The sequence below is a fragment of the Urocitellus parryii genome, unplaced genomic scaffold, assembly GCF_045843805.1.
Source record: "Urocitellus parryii isolate mUroPar1 unplaced genomic scaffold, mUroPar1.hap1 Scaffold_40, whole genome shotgun sequence".
Lineage (NCBI taxonomy): Eukaryota > Metazoa > Chordata > Mammalia > Rodentia > Sciuridae > Urocitellus > Urocitellus parryii.
The window spans coordinates 369,216-389,683 of NW_027553586.1; the positions used below are offsets into that span (position 1 = coordinate 369,216).

At 53.1% G+C, this 20,468-nt stretch overlaps 1 pseudogene; it reads right to left on the minus strand.

Moving 5' to 3' along the window:
* Nucleotides 1-644: 644 nt before the first annotated feature.
* On the minus strand, nt 645-20,122 carry LOC144252299 (sterile alpha motif domain-containing protein 11-like; annotated as a pseudogene).
* Nucleotides 20,123-20,468: the final 346 nt, after the last annotated feature.

A 20,468-nucleotide genomic window follows, 5' to 3' on the forward strand; every position in this document is an offset into this window, starting at 1 on the left:
TCATTGAATATCAGTAATGAATTATAAATAACAATGATATTTCAGAAATTCAATTTATAAAAGAATGAAGAAAGATACACTAGTCAGGTGCTCCTTCTGCCAGGTCTGCTTCTGTGTACCCTTTTCCCAGGTGTGTTGGGCTTGGGGTGCAATACCTGGCCTTGGCCACCTGGCTTCAGCCAGGTATTCCCTCCCTGCTTGTCTCATGTGGCCTCAGGCCTCATGGCTCCACACCAAGCCAGGCTTGGCCTAATCAGGCTTGGGCATGTGGACCTCCCTCCAGCCCCTGGATGGCCACCAGTGGATGCCTGAGCTCACCACCCATAGGCTCTGTGTCCTGGGAAATTCGTGCAAGGCAGGAAGGATATGCACCAACATAATGGCCTTGCGAGGCTCCTGGCATATTGATGTTGATCTTTGTTGTGGCCTTGGTCATGATTGGCCTGAACCAGATGTGGTGTGTCCTGGCCAGCATGTGACCCCCATCCGGGCAGTTGGCAGAGCCTGAAGAGTGCTGGGAGTCCCACACATTGCTTTCTTGGATCCTGATGCTGAACAGCTATAAGAACCAGTGGAAGGTAGCCTAAGTGATGGCCCTGAACCAGGAGGCCAAAAGGAAAGGGAGGCCCCCTGCAGGTCTCCCCATTGTTGCAGTTGGAGAAGTCTCCAGTGTGGTCCAGTCAGCCCAGAAGAAGGTGGTGGCCTGTCACATGGAAGGCAGCACCTGGGTTGTGGGCTCAGGACACCATCTGTATGACATGCAGCTGTCTCTGGTTCATCTACAGCTGGAGCTACAAATGAAAGAAGAGAGAGAAGACATCCATATTAGGTGGTCCTGAATCCATTTGCCAAAAGTGACAATTAAGATCCAGCTGAGAGCAACAGAGGAGGGCCAGGTGGTTGAGACAAATGCAGTATCTGAAACCCTTAAGGATATTTTGAACCACTTTGTGGGTTCTATCTTTCTGTCATGGTTCTGAGCACCAAGCCCACAGACATAGAGTAGGCTCAGAATCTACAGTGCACTTCATCTGCTGCTCAGGAATCCTGTCCTCCTAAACCTCCAAGGGCTCATGAACTAAAGCCACTGGTGAAGAACATCCACACCTCACTGCTAAATGATCCTGGTACTTTGGGCAGTGTTAAGCCTGTATGCATTTCCCAGATGAATGATACTGTCCAGCAGTTCACCAGCACCCTAGCCGAGAACACTCCTCACCACATTTGGGAGGAAGAGTTCACCTTTGAGTGGAACACAAAGTCCAAGGATTTACACCTGCAGATTAAAGAGGACTGGCAGTCCTCAGAAGGTCTGCTGTCCCTGACCACTGTCCTCTGAACTTGTTCAAGAAGCAGTCTTCCAGGCTGTAGATCTTCTTTCTGATCAGTGGGCCCACCCTCAGTAGCTCAGAACTGGGCTCTATCACTGCAGAGTTTTCTTACATAGAACCCAATGAATTGAAATCCTGACAAATCCCTTCCCTGTAGCTGCTGCCAAGATAGAAAAGGACTGCACAGTGATGCCATGGGGGACCATGGTCACCACTTTCACTACCGTGAAGACCAAGCCTTACTATGATGTGGGGAAGGTGTCCTGGCTGAGGTCTGAGTCTCCCTGAAGGCATCCATCAAGGTGAAGGTCATTAAGAAGGACATCTTCATCCAGGCCATCTCGTGCCATGGTGCATCTCTTCTTCAGATATGGAACTGCTGCGGTTGAATCACTTTGATCAGGTCATTGAAGTTGCCATTCAGCAGCTCACTGAATCTTCAAATCTGAAACTCAAGTCATCACAGAAGTATACTATCATCATTTAAGGAGCTCCAACACCTCGCTCTCTCAGGACCACAACACTGCCCTCATGCAGGACTAGGAAGAGCCTACCAGGATGCCCCATCTGGCTGCCCAGAGGCAGCTGTGGCCTCTTCCCCACTGGTGGAAGTTGATCCAGCTTCTCTGGAGCCCAAGAAGAAGGTAGTAGACACCTCAACTTGGATAAGAATCCTCTGGTGGCAGCATGAGGTGGCCCAGCCCCACTTAAGCTTGGTGGGAATGAGCTGTCTGAGAGCTCTCTGAGCATCTCAGAGCTAGGCACTGCCAAGAATTCTAAAGGAGAAACTTTAAGGAGGGGTGCAAGGCTATTTTTCCACCAGTAGCACCAGCAGAAATATCCTGGCATGAGCCAGTCACACAATGACCTCATGTTCCTGTAGCTATATGAGGGCACCCAGAAGAAGGGGGTGACCCTCACTTAGCTGCTGAATAAGAAGCTACTGTCCAGAAACTGAGACAGGAGCACCATGAATGCCATGTGGGCTGTCTGTCTCCTTCTTTGCAGCTGGAGGTCAGGCATCCGGGACAGCACTCTTACCAGGACAGAGCAGGAATTCTGGCCACAGACACATACCCACTCCTCACTCTTACCAGGACAGAGCAGGAATTCTGGCCACAGACACATACCCACTGCTCCAGCGTGATTTTCCCCAACAATCTAGTCTTTATAAGGGAAAGAACAATTTGAGTCTCCAGCTGGAGGCTTCCCCTAAAGAGAACTTACAAAGTCCAATTTGGCACCAGAATCCCAGTGGGACCTGCAGCCCCTACCTAAGCATTGAGGTAACTGTTAGGAGAAGAATTCCTTGTAAGAGAAATACCATGCTCAGCAGGGCCTAGGAGGGACAACTGGAGATTTGATTTTACCACACAGCTCTCTAGCAGGACATGTTTGGGGCCCATGTCTGGACCATGGGGAGGTGTGCCCCTCTGGGCTCTCACTATGAATAGAATGGATGCTCACCTCTCCTACTAGTTTCCTTCTTAGAATTAAAAAGTACACCTGGCCCTGAGGGCAGGGAGATGGTACACAGACAGGGTTTTGTTTGTTTTTTTGTTTTCAGTGTGTGGGGGGTTAACCTTTATTTTATTTATTTGTTTGTATGGTGGTGAGGATCAAACCCAGGACCTCACCTGTTGTAGGCAAGTGCTTTACCACTGAGCCATAACCCCAGCCCCAACAGGCAAGATTTTTGGTAAAGAAATTATGACATCAGTTTAAATGTTTTGGCAAATGTAGGAAGGCATTTGCCTTCGCCCATATCCATAGAACTTGAAAACTTATGCAAGCACTAAGTATGTCCTGGGCATATTATACTGAACATTTTTCCATATTACTCTGAGCCTACTTTCCAGTGGAGATAACATAAATCCCAATGTGGTTCTTATGCCAGTGGAACAGTTGATGTGCAGATTTCATTTCCATCTGGTGCACATACTAGACTAGAGCAGGAACCTGACTCAGGAAGTTGTGAGCAATAAGTGGCGGTGCATAGAACATGGTAACCCCTCTCCACATACACACATGGTTTTGTTAAATATTGCCTATAGCCAAAACAAAGTACTTGTAGGGCACTAGAAGAAATTGTTTTGCATCTCAGGTGTCCATTGTAGGAATGTGAATTTAATAACAAATTGTTCAAACATGGGAAATTCTTTTTATGGACTCTTCTGTGTACTGCCAGCAGACATTCTTATTAAAGAGTGATTGTCACTGGAGTGACATGTTTTGTCTATTTAATCAGATTGATGTTGTTTTAGTAAGTTTGGAAAGCCCAGTGTGACCCTGACCTCTAGCAGATAGGCAAGTGGGTGTGTGACTTCCAAGGCTCCATTAACCCTTCAACATGTATTTCAGGGGAATAGAGCCATCAAGGAGTAAGGCCCTTTGTGAGAGCAAAACTGAAGCATTTTTTTTTCTTTCCTGTTTTTGAGGAATACATTCAAAAACTGCATTGGTAATTTCACTTTCAATTGCACATTTTCAAATTCCTAGTTGTTTCAGAAATTATCAAGTGACTTTAAAATGGCTTTTTAACCACATTTTGTTTTTAAAGATTGCATTTGAAAGTTAGCTATTGTACAGTTCCAAATACATGAAGAGCAAATCAGTCCCCCCACCAAAAGAAAAGAATGAAGAACATATGGAAAAAATAATATACTGATACAGAATTCCTTGTACTGATTTTCATTGAGTTTTAGGGAAAGTTATCACCAAAAGTCAGTTGACAACATTCTCTGTAATTTAATTAATATTAATAGTAGCAATAATCAGAATGTATGGCTTACATGGAATAGAAATTTACATAGAATTCATTTGACTTTGACCCTTTCATTCAAGTGGTGGTTTACTATGTTAGAAATGTTTCCAGTCAGTGTCAGAATGCTCTGGAGTGACTGATTCCACCTGTAATCAAAGGCTGGTGTTCCATGGTTCAAGCAGTGTGGCTGTGTAGATTATTACAATATAAAAATACTTCCATACTGGTTGGTGAAGAGTCCTGAATGGACCCCTGCTGTCAGCCTGTCCCTACATCTCCTCTGACACTAACTACACCTCCATGTTCTCCTGTCAGCTAAAGCCCTCTGGGTCAACTCCAGCCCTATGGACAGGATTCCATTCTTATTGGCTGCAGTCTGTGATATTTCTGTGGTTAAGTTTTTGAATAACATCTAGTGGATCCTGCTGTATTTAAATGTTTAATGTTTTGGAGTTCATCATAGAGTTTTTGTGTTAATTTGGATTTTTGAAAATTGTTCATTCATTATCTTGATTACTACTTTTTGGCATCCCTTAATTTTCTACCCATCTTCATTTTCTTCAATCTGGAACTGGCCAATCTGTACCCATTCTGGCATTCAGTTTTCATACTGTTAGAGCTGTTCTATGTCATCAAAATATTCAAATAATGAGAATAGTGCCAGGTGCTTGTGAACACAGTGACAAACTCATGCAAGGCCCCATCTTCCACATCATAGGGCTGAGAGTTACCATGGGGGAAGGCAGAGTACACCTTATCTTTCTCTCTGCAGAAAGGGATGTGTTGTAGTCAGCTTGGGCTGCCATAACAAAGTGCAGTTGCTTGAACAATAGAAATTTATTGTCTCACAGTTCTGGAGGTAAAGGCTGAGATCCAGATGTCATTAGGATGTGTTCTTCTGAGAATTCTCTCCCTGGATTATGTATTCCATCTTCTTCCTATGTCTTCACATCATCCTCCCTCTTAGGTATCTTTGTCATAATCTCCTGTTTTTCGTGTGTGTGCGTGTGTGTGTGTGTGTGTGTGTGTGTGTACATATACTAATTGCATAAATTAATGGGTTTTATTGTGTCATTTCCATACATGCATGTATCATGGATTGACCTTCTTTCTACCCTTGCTCACACTTCCTTCTCCCTGCTAACTGCTTCCTGGTCATTAATTGTCCTTCTTTATGGATATTTCTTTAGTTTCCACATATGAAAGAAAACAGGCAATACTTTCCTTAATGTGGCTGAATTATTTAATTTAACAAGATCTGTTTTCCTGCAAATGGAAGAATTAATTTTTCTTTGACTGAATAATATTCCGTCATGTATATATACTGTATTTGCTTTATTCATGCATCTGTTGATGGACACCTTAACTGAGTCCATATCTTCTATTAAATATTTTTAGTTGTAGCTGGATACAAAACCTTTATTTTTACTTATTTATTTTTTATGTGGTGGGAAAGTTTTAACCCAGCACCTCGCACATGCTAGGTGAGCACTCTACCACTGAGCCACAACCCCAGCCCCAACTGAGTCCATATCTTACCTATTGTGATTAGTGTCACATTAAACATGGTCATTCAGGTGCTTTTTAAAATTCTTTTTAAAAATATTTTTTAGTTGTTGATGGACCTTTATTTTATTTATTTGTATGTGGTGTAGGCAAGCACTCTACCACTGAGCCACAACCCAGCCCCTCAGGTGTCTTTTTAAATTGTTGAATTTATTTCATTTGAAGAAATGCCAAGCAGTGGTATGTATGTATGTATGTATGTATGTATGTATATATATATATATATATATATATATATATATATATATATATATATATATATAATTTAGTATCTAAAGAGATGGTAGTGAGAGTAACAGATGTGTGCATTATAGCCTTAAAATGTGTTAATAAATTTATAAATTTAAGGAGAGATAGGTTAAGGTGTTAGTTCTCAGTACTTGAAATATAAAATGTTAACAGAAAGGACAGATGTTGCTAATATTTCATAGATAATATTGTAGACAAGTTTGCAATGCACAAAAAATAATTCAACAGACAACACACCTCAAAATATTTTAAAATTTTAATAATTTTTGTAAGAACAGAACAACTCGGGGCTAGGGTTGTGGCTCAGTGGTAGCACACTAGCCTAGCACATGCAAGGCCCTGGTTTCGATTCTCAGCACCACATAAAAATAAGTAAGCAAAATAAAGGTATTGTCCAACCAAAATTTAAAAAATAAATTATAAATTAAAAAAGAACAGAACATCTCTAACTTTATACTGTTCTTTATAAAGTTTATATATCAAAATCTATTTTATATCCTGGGTTTTGTAATATTTGATGTACTTTCCTTTCTAACCAGCCCCCATATTCCAGATGGGATGTATTTATTTTCTACACTGACTGCAATTTGTACCCCCAAGTTTTATTTGGATATGGTGGTGGGAATTCCTGATCAAAGTGTGAACAGGCTCATATGTCGCTAAGAGTGAGTCCTCTCTGAGATGGCCCAAACTTTCTCCCCATAGGGAGTAAAACAGGAGCTAGAAGAAGTGTAAGTCAATGACAAAGCACTGCCTCTGCTTTGTCATTAAGTTACACATTAAACAATAATGCTGGTCCTCCAGAGTCTACTCTCCCAGTCTGCTCCACATAGATATTCCACTCACCCTTCCTTCTCCACAATAACCCAGTCTCCCTTTTTATAGTGATTGCTGGAAGAATGTAGAAGAGACTGAAGATCTAGTTTTACTTCTACAAAGATGAGTAACTTTCCACTTCTTTCTGAGTCCTTCATACTGCTGCCTATGATATGACCCAACAGCACAAGTTCTCATGGAGGAGTGGGGAGCCTCAGTTGGGGAAGTATCTGACTAAAACTATGGATTATCGGAGAAAAGGGGCTTTGAAAACTCAGAGTGTGGGAGCCATGGACCACAGATGCCCACCTCTGCCCCACCTGCCCTACCTCCTGGCCCCATCTCTTCCTGGCTATATCCTGTGCCTTCTTACTCATGTAGCCACCTAGGGAAGTGCCATGATGACAGCAGATTTCACAAGACCTGGGGCAGCCAGGCCTCATCGCCTACCCACAAAGGGCTGGGGGTCACTGACAGATCCAATCCTGGTCTTGATGTCAGCAGCCAACACCCTCTTCTGGGGTGGAGAGGCAACTGAGAGTGTACACAGGTATTGGGGCAGGTGGGGAGGTCACATACCATGGCTGGGGAGGCCCAGGTGGTAGAGACGCTGTGGTTCCTCGAAGCAGCCAGCCTCACTGAGAGCGGAAACCAGCCGGTGGTAGTGGTCCTCAGGCGCCATGCTGGGTTGCAGCTCTGGCAGCAGCAGAGTCTCTGCGTTGGGGTAGCACATAGGGAGGGGATTTTCCTTGAAATACTACCCAGGCGGAGAGGCAAGTAGGGAAGGCACACCTCACCCTAAGCCTAAGACCTTCCACCCCTGCTACGAAACCCAAGTCCCTCCTCTGTGCACACCTGCCCCTTTTGGAAGGTCTAACAACACTTCCAAGCACTCAGTTACTGCTTCCTCCTCCAGTGACCTGTCTCTCCTCCCTGGGTTGGGCTCCCACCTCGAGGGTACTCAGACTCAGACTCTACTCGCTTCGGGCCTTCTTCTCTGAAGAGCAGTCACTGATGACGTGCGGGGAGCAGCCCAGTCTCTTGCCTAGCAAGCCACCTGCAGAGGGTGGAGTGAGCCACACCCAGTCTCAGGGACTGGAGGAGGAGGCAGGGAAGACCAGGTGGGGAAGACCCACCCCTGCCCCAGCTCAGTCTAGTGAGCCCCAGTCCCCTCCACTCAGGAGCATCCTGGGTGCTGGTGGGCAAGGCCTTGCCAGCCCTGGGTCCCAGGCTTCCACCTGGTGAGCCCAGCTGGCTGGAGGATATCATGACAGGTATGGAGCAAGGCAAGGAAACAGGGCAGCCCTGACCCTGGGCCTCAGGCTGCATTTGAATAGAAGTGATGGGTGTGACACGTGACTGTGACTGTGTCCCCACGGGCCTCTGGCTGCCCCTGACCAGCCAGTCCATTCCCATGTGTGCTCATGAGCCCACCTCAGCTTCTCCTGGAGAACAGAACTACCTTCCCTTTCTGAGCAGGGCTGGGGTGGGCTGTGCAGGTGCTGGGGAAGAGAGTCAGTCAGGAAGGCACATGTCACTCCCCACACCAGGGGTGTGCTCAGGGGAGCCCTCCTCTCTGCACCAAAATCCCAGACCCTCCTCTTTCCTGCACTCAGCCTTGGCAAGCACATACCTGCCCAGCCAGGCTCTGTGCTCCAAGGGTAACCCCTGGACAGCTGACCTGCTTACACAGACCCTAGGTGCCTGGCTCCTGGTCTGCCTATTCCTATACTATCCCCTCTAGAGATCACATCTCCACATCAAAAGCTGCACACAGGGCTGGGGATGTAGCTCAGTTGGTAGAGTGCTTGCCTCACATGTAAGAAGCCCTGGGTTCCATCCCCAGTACCATAAAAATGAAATGAAAATAAAAGCCACACACATCTATAGGTCCGTCTCCAAACCTGTCCCTGCACCCCCAAGCTCTGCTTCCTCCTGAGGACCCTGACATCAGGGGGCCCTGCTGATAGCAGGTCATCATCCTGGCCTCCAGGTCAGACCCTATTGCCTCTGAAGACCCAGGGTGGCGGGGATGAGGGCTGCTCCTTGTGTAACTCAAGCCTTTCATGACACCTTGGTACTTGGGGGTCCCCAACCTGTACCCCCAGGAAGCCCTGCTGTCAGCTCAGGAGCCTAATTCCTTTTTCTTATTCCTTTAATCTGTCATTTTTATCAGGCTAGGGAAGTGCGGCGGCAGCCAGAGCACTGATCAATCTCCACATTACAGCTGACAGAATGGTGCTAATAACTTATTGATCTCAGCCACCTCACTGCCACTGGTCTAGCTGGCTGGCCCCAGGCCCTGCCCCAAAGACAGGGGGCAGTCCCCACTGCCTGAATGAGGGGTCAGGTTAGACAGACCCTGTAGGACAGATGGAGGGCACTCAGGTGCACATGGGCATCACGAGCTGCGAGTCAGAGTCCAGCAAGCAGGAGGGCACCCCGAGCGCACCAGGCAGGGAGTGGGTCTTGCAGCCTCTCTCCACACCTGCTGCCCATCTCCTGCTCCCTGTACATGCTCAGGGGTCAGCAAGGGTAACCTCTGCAGTCTGTTCCCTGTTTCAACAGTGGCAACTCCCGCCTCCTTGCTGGGCTTCTCTGCTCCTGGGGAGCTTGAGAGTCACAGCTTGGGGGAGGTGATACTGGGGTTGGAGTGCCCCACAGTGAGACCCAGCCTTGTAGCTGCCTTGAGGAGACTGCATAAGCTCAGAGTCACACCTGATGTAGGCAGTGACAGGAGGCAGACACACGTACCAGGGGTGGACCTTAAAGTCACAAGACCTGCGCTGAGCTCCTCAGTCCTCTGGGATCCTTCCTGTCCAGAGCCCAGGAAGCTGTGGCTCGAAGGACACCCCCTTGGGCCACAGGAATGAAGTAGACATGGTGACAGGTAAAGACCACTTCAGGGCCCAGAGGAATCCCACGGGGAGCTGCAGACCTGGCAGGTGCACGCGCGTGCACGTGTGCGCGCGCACACACACACACACACACACAGCATCCTGGCTGCTATGCACAGCATGTGACCTGCACTCACTGTAGAGTGCGGAGGGCTACCTGGCAGGGTGAGCAAGCCCTGCAGGAGACACACAGGGCACATGCAGGTCTGTGTACCTGAGGAGGTTGTACATAGGCAGGAGAGGGCCTGCTGCCTCAGAACATCTCAATCACTGAGGGGCTCCCTCTGCTCTGCCCGATCGATGGGGCAATTAGATTTTATCAGCCACCTCCAAAGCAGCTCCAGAAGCAACCCCCACCCCTATCCACAAGGGCCTTCTGGGATCATGGGGGCTCTGTTGGGAGTGTCCAGGGTGGTGGGTGATGCCCACCCTGCTTTCCCAGAGCAGTAGCCATTGTCAGAAACAACCCTGTCCAGGGTCCATGTGACAAGGCCCCTGAGGTCAAGTTGTGCCCACTCTCAGCGGTGGCATCTTGCAACCCCTCATGACCTGCTCCGTGGGAGACTGCCTGGGTCCCCAAGATGCTCTCTCCCTCTGAGTTCCTGTTGCCTCCAGGAACCATATCTCCTTGGTGGCCCTGGAAGCTCCTGGGCCAGCACCCTCTTGGCCTACCTGAAGTGGTCCAGGCTGCAGGGGATGGGCCCTTTCCCTCCCAGGACCCCTGAGAAGCAGGACCAGGCCGACATGCCCTGTGGGTTTGGTGGGAGGTGGGCATTGGTGGGAGGTGAGCTCTGGAAGGTCTTTGCCTGTGCCTGTCTTGTGAGGAGGGGGTGGTCGGCCTCAAAACTCCAAGCCCACCCCAGCAGCAGCCACACTGGAGCCGCCCTGGGCCGCCAGTCTGCCTAACTGGCTGGGATTAACACAATTACCATCACATGGAGCCCCAGGGGACAGCTGGCCTCACACCTCCCGCCTACTCTGCTGGCCTCCCTGGCTGCCCGCCAAGGCTTCCAGAGCTGCTGAACAGACACAGGGAGGGTGGCTGTCCCTAAGCAGAGCTGCTGTGGCCCTGGCAGCCCAATCATCGTCCTCAGGACCCAGGGGCCTCCTCACCTGTGGGTCCCAAGCCAACCTCCACACTGCCTCTCTGGAATTCACAGCGGCTCTGGTGCTTGGGCATAACGAGGTGGCGGCTTCGGTGCACACTGGATATGAGTGTGGGAAGGTCACTGTCCTGGCTGCAGCAGAGCAAGACAGAGGATGGAGCCATGAGCCTTGGCAGTGCCACCTGATGAGCATGAGTACAAGGGTGCTTGGGGCTGAGGACAGCTTGCACTGAGCGTGGTGATGTGTGCGCTTACCTCTGTGGGCTTGGGATGCCACAACTACGCACACTCAGGAGGCAGGCCAAGAGAAAGCAGAGACGTGGCACCTGGACCCCACTCCAGCACCCAGCTGGTCTGTGCAGAGCCAGAGCAGCCCCTCCCACCTTCCTCTCTCCAGAGAGGCAGTGCTGTGCTCGGCTCCCTGCCTCAGAGGGAGGACAGGATGGCCTGCTGTCTCACAGGACAGACATATAGAGGGCACACTGTCACCCATGTGCTGCCAGCTCTGAAGCAAGCACCTGGCACATGCCACTTTGGTTAAAACTTGCAACACCCTCTTGGGGCCCTCATTTCTCCAAATCAGGAAACTGAGGTTCAGACCAAAGTCCCGTAGATAAAAAGATCTGCCCTGGCAGGCTCAGGACACCTGTGATCCCCAGGGTGCACCCAGGGTGCACCCAGGCCTGGCCTTGGAATCACCCTGCATGTGATTCTTTGTCCCTTCTCCCTCCTGCTGAGCCCTCACCCACAGCCCCAGAGAGAAGAGGGAGGAGAAAGTGGGGCACCCTGGGGTTATGTGAGCAACCCCATCATCAACAGAGAAGGAGGGGACAGGAAGTCAAGGTCAGCCAGAGCAGGGGCAGGGAAGCCCAGTGTCCCCAGCAGTGCCCTCCCGGCCCAACTGTGGTGGAGCAGCCTCTTCAGCAGCACTGACACTAGCAGAGCCTCCTCACAGTGACCTAGGAACCGATCCTGAACCTTATTAAATAGCCCCCAGCCCCCAGCCTGGGCTGGCAGGAGCCAGGTTAATCCAGGGCCAGGCCCTAAGCAGATCAGTTTCAGCACCAGATACCCCGGGGAGGCCCCAGAGCCCCTAAGAGACCCAGATGTAGGTTCTCCCCCATCCCATGAAGGCGGGAGGCAGGTGGGGAGTAAGTACTTTATGGGATTATTCTCACGAGGCTCATCCCCCATCATCCTCACTGATGTGGGATGTTGGACAGAACTGCTGTCCTCAGCATGGGGAAGGGGCCTGGGCTGGCCGGGTACAGGGCTGCAGCTGCCATGGAGCTGCTCCCCACAGTGCACTGGACACTTCCTGCTTCCAGGGACTGGAGAGGTGAGCACAGTAATTTCCTGTGAGCCCTGGCCTGGACCCCCAGCAGCACCTGCATCTGGGACCAGCCTCAATGACAGCGATCGGCTCAGTATCACTTGGGGGTTACCGGGGCTCTCAAGGTGCAGGCCGATGGGGGCCACCCTTGGCTAGACAGGACCTGCCCTTGCATTCCACACCCAAGTCCCTGCCTTGGGGGTTCATTCCTTAGGTCCCAAGATGGGCCAGTCCTGAAAACCTGTTCTGGTCACTCAGTTATTCACTGAAAAAATTATGCTGGGTTCATTTTAAAAAAATGCCAAGAGACTCACACACAGGCTGGAGAGTTGAGAGCTCTGCACCTGTCTTCACAGTGTGGGGCCACTACACACAGGCAAGGCCTCAGCAGGCTGCTGTGGCACGTGGGGAGGAGACAGGGGCAGGGTCAGGAAGGCTGCAGGGAGGGTTGTGAGGAGGCCAGGAGAAGGGTGAGACCCGACTCCCCCCTGAGGGCCTCCCCACCCCAACTCTCTCACGTAGCCTTCACCAGCTGGGGGCCCTAGAGGGTCAGGGACCTAGAAGGCCCTTCTTGCCAGCCAGGCTGCAGGGGCATCACAGGGCAGAGGGGCCCTGGGCCTTTTCTTGCAGCCAGCAGCAGGCATCCCCAGCAGGACTGGTCAGAAGGACGAAGAGGACAGACAGATGCAAGAGGCAGACAGACCAGTGAAGAGTGACAGACAATGGGGATGGACAGACAGTCGGGATGGGACAAACACAGTTGGTGACCCAGTGTGAGGCAGCTGGCGGTCCACAGCCCTCCTTGTCCAGACACTGGGGGCTGTTAACAGACGGGATATGATGGGCTGTTAGTCCTCTGGGGTGTGCTCTTCTCCAGAACTGTAACCTTCCCTTTAATGAAATCCAGAAAGTCATCCTTGCCCCTCTGGATCCTCTGTGGGACCAGGGTCTCCACTAATGCAGGCCTGCTTCTTCCCAGGCACAGCCAGGCTGCAGCAGCCAGTACTGGTAAGAATTCAGCATGGGACTCCTGGGGCCTCACCGCACCCCAAGGCCAGGTGTACTGAAAGGAGGTACAGGTCCGGAGGGGAGGCACAGCCATTGGGTTTCCCTGCAGGCCTTGCTGGCAAATTTATCCTGTAGCGTCCAGAGTAAAAGGCTCATAAAATGTCATCAATGTTCATGACGGTTCATAAAAATGATCCATTGAGCTGGCAACTCCAAAATGAGGTGGAAATAAGTTTAAAGATGTTTTTATTGTAATTCGGCTCCAAGATCCAGACATTCTTGAAGACATAAATAATGACACCTCTGGCAGAGATCCAGGACAAGCTGCCTTCCTGCAGCTGGGCCTGGGAGGCCAGGCACCCACAGCTTGAGTCCCAAGAGGCTTTCCCTGCCCTTGGTGCCCACTGCTCCCCATCAGGCCTTCCTGTGGTGCTCCCCTCGAAGCCCTGAGGAAAAACTTGGCCCCAATAACCAGAAACCAGCCCCTGCCCCTTGGGAGCAGGAACTAGGTCCCTGACACCTGACCTCCTCCTGGGGGCTTCTTTTTTATCCTCTATGTCTTGGATTCACAGGCCCCAGCCTGTTTCCATAACCCAAATCCATGTGAGGAAACCCCAACCTTCCAGGGTCCCCAGAAGGATCTTTCCAAAACACAGACCTGGTCACTCCCTGCTCAGGAACTTTCTGTGGCTGGCTCAGCTTGGAGAACAAAGCCCAACTGGTCCAGCGGCTAAGGTGCACAACTTTTAGCATCCCACTGAGCCAGACCTGCCATGTTCCCATTCTCCTCCCTTCCATCCCATCCTTCATCCCTCCACAGCTTTGCAGACCACCTTTTCCCAGTGAACTCCTATGCATCCTTCAAGAACCTGCTCACACATCACCATTCTCCCTCCTGATGGGTCTCTGGGAGGGTGAGAGGTGAAAATCACAGCCTCATCTTAGAGCTGTTGGGCTCCAATGGACAGTCCAGTGGTGAGGGTCATAGCATGCTTTGTCTCCACGGGTGGACTGTCTAGGACCCTGCCCATGCTGTTGAAGCCTGGCATAAGTCTGCACTTGGCTGAGATGGGCCTCCTGATCTCAGTTGGGCACCATGCCACCTACTTTCCAGGCCAGGTAAGGACACACATCCAAACCAGCCTGGCAACCGCATGGCCCACACTGGCTCACACTGACTGGGACAGAGGACAAGACAAAAGACCATGGGTAGAGGAGGGAAGCAGGGTGGGTGGGACCCAGGAGAAATGGCAACAGCTGCCCCTGCCCAAGCCAGGCTCCTACCTGCAAGATGTCTCTCGGAAGGAGATGTTCACATCCCAGTGGGTGTGGACTCTACTGGGAGAGAAAAGAGGGTCAGTGGCTCCATTACTGTCACAGAGACAGCAGCGGGGTGTGGGCCTGACTCTTAACATCCCACCAGCCAGAAGCCAAGGCAGTCATGAGGGTGGCACCTCATGCCCAGTTCAACCTGGTGGCAGCTTCCACTGAACAAACCCAGGGCTTGAGATGCTCTGGCCTCCCAGAGATGAGGACGAGGAGCAGGCTGAACAGCCCCGGGCAACACCAGGCACCACAGCCCCCACCATCCTTACTCACAGACACCCCACCCCTAGGTGCTGGCAGGACGAGGCCCATATCAGGAAACAAATTTCTGGGAGGTTGTGGGTGTCAGCCCAGGTGGGTACCGGACCTTGGGTCTCTCTGCTGGCCAACCTCTACCCAGAAGTGACCATGGCATGGCTGAGGCAGAACAAGGTGCCAGGGCGCCAGTTCAGGAGAGAGGACAGCCTCTGCCTGCACCCCCGCCCCACAGCAGCATTCCAGAAGACCCCTGGTCTTCGTGCCCCCTTCCATAGGAGCCTGAGCCTCCCCGCCCAGATCTGGAGTAAGTACCTTCTCTTCATGATTCGGACATGCAGATCATCCTCCTGCTTCAAGCCTGGCTGCCGTCCACAGGCTGGGCCACCTCCATCACTGTCACCATCACTGGCAGAAAAGCTGGGGTTCTGTTCCTTTTTCAGGGAGCGTGCAGGGGGCAGGGCCACTGTCCTTTTGTCCGCCAGCCGCCCCCGGTTCTGGGCAGGAGGAGGAGAACGTTAAGGCTGAGCTAGACATCAGCCTCCTGGGCCTGGGCCAAGGCCCAGGGGCCTCATTGCTGTAGGCACAGCCTGTGAGGACAGCAGAGTGTGGGCTGTTCTGCCTGCCCAGCCTGAGTGTGGGTACCCACCCTGTGGCAGGGAGCCCTGGGGATGCCTAAGCTATGAACTTCAGCTCCTTCCCTGTGTCCCCAGAGTCTTCTGGGATTGTACATACAGCCTGGGGCAGGGATCATGGGGCTGGTCCTGGTGGGTGTGCAGTCAGGGAGCAGGTCCCTCTCAACGTGTCTGGCTGACATCCCATCTCCTCTGTCAGTCCTGAAAACTTACAGCAATATCAACAAGCAAAGTCAATTTTCTTTTTCTTTTGCAGTGCTGGTGAAACTAGGGCCTCACAAAACACTCTGCCACTGAGCGGCAGCCCCAGCCCCTCTTTGCTATTTTGTTAGCACCATGAAGAGCCCAGCTCAGGGGAAGTCTGTCTGAGACTGCTGGTCCCTTGCAATCTGCAGGCCTGGGAGCCACAGGCTGCCCGAGAGCACTGACAGCCCTGACCCTTTGTTCCCCAGCCCTGATGGTTCATTTCTCTCCTCAGTGTCCCTCCTGCACCATGTGTAAGTGTGTGGTGCTGTGTATGCTCAAGCTTGGAGCTCTGCACCCAGCTCACACATTTCTGCACAGAGCGGTGGACATGAGTGTGTGGCCCCAGTCCTGGCATTTCTCTACCCTTCCTGGCTCCAGGTCCTGCTGCCCCAGGGAAAAGAAAAAATGTCATTGATTATTTTCCAGTGTACGGAGGTTTTTTCTTACTTGGTTAAGAGGCTGCTGGCTCAGAGGCTACATGGGCTTTCAGAGTATCTACTTTCCTCTCCTGTTCAGTCCTCCCATTGCCAGAAAGAGTTGATCCTCACCACACCCATGAGCTTAGTGAGGAAGGGGTCAAGGAGGGTCCCTGCCCCAGGTCATCCAGGATCCTGAGGTGGGCTGCTGCATGGAGTCCTGTCCTTGCAAGGACGCTTCTCTTCAGATTCAGCACCACATCATCTCCGGACGCCTGGCTCTGCCCAGCTCAGTGCTCCCTCCCCCAGCTCTGGGAGCCACAGTATCCCCCACACCTGCCCTCACACATCTGCTGGGGTCTGCCCAGGATACCCTGATTCCCTCTGTAACATGGTGAGTGAAATAGACCCAGCAATATAAGGGCACATGGCATGGGGCCAATGGGTTTTCAGGGCCAGCCCACAGGATGACAGGGTCCAGTGACAGCAGAGCGCAGGGAGACGGCAGTGGTGAGTGCCCACCTATGTCTCGGACTCTGTCAATCCATAGGTTTCGTATCATTTTCAACTCCGCTTGGCCCATGGCTCTGCCTTGTCCAGCCTGCCAAAGCCCAGTGCCAGGCATCTGGAGATGAGCTCTGCCCTTCTCCTCAGTCACCTTTCAGCCTTAGGTGAAATACTCTCATGAAAAGAAAAGGGGTATTTTCTCAAAGCCACCTGCTTCCCCTCTTTTGTGGCAGAAATACTCCCATCCAAACAGAAAGTAGAACCCAGACTAGGAGTAAACATCTCTCTGCCTCTCATCTGTGGGAAGAGATGAGGGGGACACAGAGTCTATAAGACTGCTACTTGGAAGGGGGCCAGGACCGGCTAGCTGGGAAGGAGCCCAGGCTATATGCCAGTCTTAGCCACATGAGGCACAGAGCTGGGCACAGGATCTTCCAGTCCCTGGTATGTGCTGAAAGCACCCTGGAAGGTTAGGTCTGGGGTGGCTCTTGGGGGTAACTCTATGGGGGAGCATGCTGAGAACCCAGATGGCCACTCTAACCCTGCCCAAGGATGGGGAACACATGCCCCCCCCATACATCAGAGACTTAGCTCCCCACTGCTCAACAGATTTGAGAACCTGGCTCCTAACCAATAATTGACCCCTTCTGAAATGGTGAGAGTGGGTTCCAGCATGCACAGTCACATGCACACCATGTTCTACCCCTGGAGTATCTGTGACCATGAAGTGCACACACCTTTGAAACTGGCCACAAGGGTGGGTAGAGACAGCCTCTGTACACCAATAGGTTGGGGCTAGAAAGGGGATCCATGGAGATACCTCCAAGGAAGCGGCCAGGCACAGAGAGGCCGGCAGGCCCAGGTCTGAAGTGCCCTTCACTCAGGGCAGGAACCAGGGAGCTTCAGAAAGGCAGCAGCTCCATCCCTCTCTGAGCTTCAGATTGCCACTTGAGGTGATGGCAGATGTTGAGCTCAGGTCACCCTCTGCCCCTCTCTTGTGGCAGGCCTCAGGGGTGGCAGGTTGGAAACTGTGGGGCACTCCCATCCAAACAGAAAAGAGAACCCAGATTAGTCTGAGGTGGGCACCCAGAGGATCCCGTCCAGTTCCAGCTGCCTGAAGGGGTGCCACGATGGAGAGGGACTTCAATCTTTTGCCCAGTAGGTATGTGACAGCAAGCAAAAGGTGTTTCTGCACACCTGCTTGGGGAGCTCTTGTACAGGTGCCCTGTGCTCCTGTAGACTCAAGTGTGTAGGGCGGGCGGCTTGAGGCTGTGACTGTGACAGACCAGGTGTGGGCTGGGCCTGTGGCTCTCCTTCCCCTGCCAGCATCCATGTGTCCAAGATTTCCCAGCCTGCTCAGCGTGCATCCTGCAGAGCCCATGGCGAAGCCAGGATACCCCACCACCCGGTCAAAGGGAATAAACCCAAGGTGGCAGCCTGGGCCCTCCAGGACCACTGGTACCTCCACCCCTCCTGCTCCTTCCTGTAAGAGGGGACTGCTGGGTGGACCTAGGAACAGCAGCCTCCACCCCCCATGTCCCTAGAGGTACCCCACAGGGGGAGCTTCCTCTCTAGAGGCAATTTCCTTTTCAGATCAACCCTCTACTCCTCACTGCCTGGAGTCTCATACCTGCTCCCCAGGCCAGTGGGGAGGCCAGAGATTGTCTATCCTAGGTGGGGTTCTTGCTCTCTGGACACCTACAGGCAAAGACCCTGCCCCAGCCAGGCTCCATGTCATGGACCCTCCGAGGTCCAGACCCTTGCAGGGCAGCACTTCAACATTAGGAGCACCAAGACACACACCACTCAGGCTCAAGCCTGGGGATAACCCAGATGTGCAACCTGGCCAGCTAACACTGTTACACCTCAAAAGAGTCCTGCCCCAGCACCCAGCACCTCTCTCTGCTGAGCCAGATGACTTGGTGATCTCCAGACCTGGGACAGGGAAGTCCCCAGGCCCAATGAATGACAATAACAGTGGGAAGACCCTGGAAGGCTGGAGAAGTAGCTCCAAGACACCCATGAGGGAGGCTGCTCAAGAACAGGCAGGACCCGCCCTTCATCCAAACAGGAGAGGATCCTGTGACCCAGTATTCCCACCCATTCCCAGGGATGGTCTGGAACAGCACAAAGCAACCCCACCCACCCCATCTGCCCTGGGAGGATTCCCTCCAGCCTGCCCAGAGGGCTGAAGTTAGGACTCCCAATCTTAGAGATCACCAGGCTCTCAGGGGAGTCCAGACACCCCAACCCAGCTTATTCCCAGGTCTCACCACAGGCGAGGATATTCGACAGCCCAGGAAGTCGAAGATTGGAGGATGCACCTGCAGAATTCCCTTGGACATAAGCGTCTTCAGACTTTTTCCTGTGAGGAGAGCTGAGCACAGCTGGTGAGGGGCAGTCAGGGCATAGATGGAGCCTCTGGGGCGCCGTCACCCGCAAAGCCAGTCCCCACTCCCGGAAGGTGTATGCAAGGCACACCAACCTTCCAAACCCACTGTTGTCCAACTTCGGAGCCTGCTGCCCGCCCCACCCTCTCGGACGAGAAGGGGATCTGCTGGGCTCTGAAACTCAAATCCTGGGCGAGGCCCTCCCCTGGTGGAGGGCGGCTTCCTCTCAGCCCTGGCGCCCCTCCTCCTGCCCCACCCTCTCTTAGCCAGTCTAGCCCGAACTGTGGCCGGGCAGTGGAAGGTTGAGCTGGGGAATTGGTGAGCGGAGGCGCAGTTGCGACCCAGGCCTGCGTCAGTCCCCAACGCAGGAAAGGGCAGCCACTGCGCAGCCTGAACTCCTAAACCAAACGCTACCGGGTCCCAAACTTCCCAAGACCCTCGCCAGAGGGTCACCGCGCTTATCAGGTGCCCCCGATCCGGCCTCCAAAGGTGTATTGTCTCACCTTTGGAGTCACCATCCAAACGGGCTGCTCCAGGTCTCGCTGACACTGTTCCAGCTCCGCGCGCCCACGCCCCGCCCCACTCCCGCGGCCCCACGTACCTGCGCAGCCCCAACCAGTGTGCACTCACACCCCGGCAGCACGTGCTCTGGAGCTGCAGCGCCCTCTCTGGGCCAAAACCAAGTCTCCCCAGTGGCAGAGCGAAGGGCTCGGACCCGCGGGTCCCCAGTATCGAAGGAAAGGGACAGCGGCTTGCGCCCCCTCGTCGGCCGCACCTGTGTGGCGGATGCTGCGCTTCCAGTCCTTGGCCGCTGACGAACTGGAACTCGTTGGGCGTGAGCCACTCGCTGCGGTGGCGGATGGACGGGCCTTTGCTGCCCTGGCAGAGTTTCCGCACGTTGAGCAGAGCAAGGTTGGCGCCACACTCCACCTAGATGCAGGGCTCACCGTTGTCCAGCAGCGGCTGGAAGTCCGCCGCCGCTGTGGCCAAGAGGAGCTCAAGGGCCAGTGGGTCTCTGGGCAGGTGGAGGTTCGGCGTGGCCTCGTGCAGGCTAAGGTAGGCGCGCGAGGGCCGGAGTGGTGGAGCCAACAGTTCTTCATAGCCTGCAGCAGAGGCAGGCAGCGAGGCGGCCGGGGGGGCAGAGCTGCTGCGGCGGGCAGCGGGGCCAAGTAGCCCGGCAGCGGAGGCAGAGGCAGCGCGGCCAGGGTCAGGTGGAAGGTGGCCAGGGCCAGGGCCAGGTCCTCGCGGCCCGGGAGCTCCTTTTTGACCGCCGGCATGTCGCGCGGGTAGCCCAGCAGCCGGCTCTCGGTCGCCGGCGCAACTTATTTTCGCCCTGGCTGGAGTTGCGTCTCCGCCGGCCCTGAAGGCGTCTGGCCGCGCTTCCACCCCGCCCGCTACTGCACCCTGGCACCCGAAGCCGCCGCCGCTGCAGCCGGGCCGCCCCTTCCTGCTATCCGGCCTACTGGAGGGGTCTCGGCGGACCCAGACATGGTGTGGCCGGAGCTGCTACTGATCACAGACCGACGGGTAAGAAGGCTGCAAAAGCCAAAGCCCCACCTCCAAACCCGCGAGGCCCCGCCCGCCCTCCACTAGGCGCCACACCGTCGCTGCTCCAGGTTCCCC